The sequence below is a fragment of the Sebastes fasciatus genome, chromosome 22, assembly GCF_043250625.1.
Source record: "Sebastes fasciatus isolate fSebFas1 chromosome 22, fSebFas1.pri, whole genome shotgun sequence".
NCBI classification, from domain to species: Eukaryota; Metazoa; Chordata; class Actinopteri; order Perciformes; family Sebastidae; genus Sebastes; species Sebastes fasciatus.
The window spans coordinates 12,505,435-12,508,549 of record NC_133816.1 but is presented as its reverse complement, the minus strand read 5'-3'; the positions used below and the strand labels follow the sequence as shown (position 1 = coordinate 12,508,549).

The following is a 3,115-nucleotide window of genomic DNA, read 5'->3' as shown; positions in this document are numbered from 1 at the left end:
TTTTGATGGAAAGAATGAATGAATGAATGAAAGACTTTATTTCGAACATGAAAACAAATAAAAACAGATACAAAATAATAAACAAACAAAACAAGAGTAATAGTGTCCGAAAAGGAGTAGGTAGAAGTAAAACTTATATTTCCCTATATCCCTTTCTCACTTCTCCTCTAATAACTCATATATCATAGAATGATAATATAATATAATATATAATCATCCAATTATACCTACTATGGTTAGTTTATTCAATCAAAATGCACCCTATTTTATAAGCCCATCAGATGTTTTGTAGATAAAATCATCATCTACAAAGTAACTATTAACTATAGCAAATAATCAATGAGCTAATAATATAGGAAATAAATGAAGTGGAGTGAAACATGCGAGAGCATATGAGAGCTTGCAATGAAGTTTAAAGTACCATGACTTTGAAATAATAAAAGAATGTAGATACAATTATTGAGGAAGTTAATATTTAGTAATTTGTGCTTTTTTGTAGCGTTCTGTATGCCGCATTTTTTTTTATTGAAGAAAATTAATTTACAAACATTAAGGCATTGTAATCTAAACTCAATACTACTAACATACAAGGCACAATTGGATAGGAAAGATAACTGACATTATAAAAAAAAAAAATAGTATAATAACAAAAATAAAAGGTAGAAAATAATTCAAGGAACAAAAAAGAAATGCATAAATAAATAAATAAGACTGCACTCTTCCATAGTAGCTCTAGGGGTCATCATGAGGGCTCCTCATCATGAGGAGAGACTTTGCATGTGTCCATTCATTAGTCTTAAAGCACTGAGATTAATAATAGTAATGTGTGCTGAATCATAACTTCACTTCTATCAAACTACTTCGTTTCTAATGTAAATATTAATTTAATAAAACTGCATTATCCTTTAACACCAACGCATTGGCTTAAATCTTCCTGATCATAATAAAGACTCTTAGTTATTTTTGACAGTATTGCACTACCACTCTGATCATACTCTTTCCCTCATTGCCCCCAGAGGAGACAGTGAACGGTCATCAAAAGCAGAGAGCATATGAACTTAATCAAGACTCTCTACCCGCTTCGCGCTCAGGAAAGAGTATCAAAAACTCTTCATCGTGGTTAGCGAGACCAAACAGTTTAGAAACACATTTCTCAAGTCAGAAACTATAGAAATGATCCCTGAAAGTATAGTCTTAACCTCTAAACTGCTCTTGCCCTACCATTAGTACGACGAACCTGCACTTCACTGTCATGGTACTGACATCCAACAATGCTCACCACATGTTTACAGTGAGAAAATTATCACAAACAACATCTAAATAGCTACTAATTAGCGACACTGAATAAAAGACACAATATGAGAACATGTGCAATTGTTATTAATATATAATAGCATTTTAAAAGCACCATAATGACAATATTTACCACCTGAAATACATTTAACATCGTTCTACTGACAACACAAAGCACAGCATACATATAAAAACTAGGATAAAACGCTTTGTAAACTGTTATATCATCTACAAACTATATCTATTTAGAATACCCACAATGCTGTCTGATGGCATAATTCCTCCGCTGAGTGCTCTGATTGGCTGCTACTATGCTGCATGGCAGCGTGGTAGCATCGTGTGCTAACAACAACACGAGTATAAACGTGGTTTTTAGAGGCGAGATTTTAAACAATCCTCAAGCATTTACATCGGCTGAATGTGTGTGTAACGCAGTGTAAAACAACTTAATATAGCAATGACACCACCAAGAAAAAGACGAGAAAATTCCACTTTAACGTTATGAAGAGCTAGATGCTAGTGTGCACCACTTTTTGTCTTCCGACTACAAACAAACGAGAGTTTCTGCACATGACCAAATATCGCGACATGAGGAAACTTAAGAATTATTTTCAAAACGTTTTAATGACTTCTCACTAAAAAATAATATTTAAAGCTATGAAGATTTGATTTTGTAACAGTATTTGAAGTTTTGTTATAACAACAAAACAATTACGTGTTTTGGTAATGACCTGCTGGAGGCAGAGACACAAAGCCAATACAATACCCCCCTTATTTTCTTAAGTTATTATTATTACTTTCTTTAAGCCTTTCTTTGTACATATGCAGAAAAAGTTTGGGCGCTTTGGGGCCATCTCTAATTATTCCAAATAATAAAGGTTATCTAGCTGTTAGGGTAGATGCATCAGCTAACTTTTCTCTCACTGTAAACATCTGGATGTCAGTACCATGACAGTGAAGTGCAGGTTCGTCGTACTAGTGGTAGGGCAAGAGCAGTGTAGAGGTTAAGACTATACTTTCAGGGATCATTTCTATAGTTTCTGACTTGAGAAATGTGTTTCTAAACTGTTTGGTCTCGCTAACCACGATGAAGAGTTTTTGATACTCTTTCCTGAGCGCGAAGCGGGTAGAGAGTCTTGATTAAGTTCATATGCTCTCTACTTTTGATGACCGTTCACTGTCTCCTCTGGGGGCAATGAGGGAAAGAGTATGATCAGAGTGGTAGTGCAATACTGTCAAAAAATAACTAAGAGCCTTTATTATAACTAGGATAATTTTTTGCCAGTGCGTTGGTGATAAATGATAATGCAGTTCTTTTTAAATTAATATTTGTATTGGATACAAAGTAGATTGCTAGAAGTGAAGCTATGTTTCAGCACAAATTACTAAATATTAATTTCCTCAATAATTGTATCTACATATTTCAAATTCATGGTACTTTAAACTTCATTTATTTCCTATATCATTAGCTTATTGATTATTTGCTATATTTACTAGTTACTTAGTAACTAGATTATGATTTTATCTACAAAACATCTGCTGGGCTTATAAAATAGGGTGCATTTTGATTGAATAAACTACCCATAGTAGTTATAATAATCCAATAATGTGATTGAGCATTGACGATCTATTCTGCATTGAGTGAGAATACTTTCAGTACATTTGCTGATAATAAGTATGCACCTTTACTCAGAATTTTGAATGCAGTATTTTTACTTTAAATTAAGTATTTTTTATAATCTGATATTGGTGCCTTTTTTTTAAGTATAGGATCTGATTTCTATACTGGCATCCTATTATTAAGAACCATAAGGAAAAATTA

At 32.9% G+C, this 3,115-nt stretch overlaps 2 non-coding genes across 2 annotated transcripts; one reads left to right on the top strand and one right to left on the bottom strand.

The window, feature by feature from the left end:
- Window positions 1-979: 979 nt before the first annotated feature.
- Window positions 980-1,196, bottom strand: LOC141761413 (small nucleolar RNA U3). Its single transcript, XR_012592558.1, has one exon. It is a non-coding gene; the product is annotated as a small nucleolar RNA U3 (small nucleolar RNA).
- Window positions 1,197-2,299: 1,103 nt separating this feature from the next.
- LOC141761438 (small nucleolar RNA U3) lies at window positions 2,300-2,516 on the top strand. Its single transcript, XR_012592581.1, has one exon. It is a non-coding gene; the product is annotated as a small nucleolar RNA U3 (small nucleolar RNA).
- The last annotated feature ends 599 nt before the right edge of the window (window positions 2,517-3,115 follow it).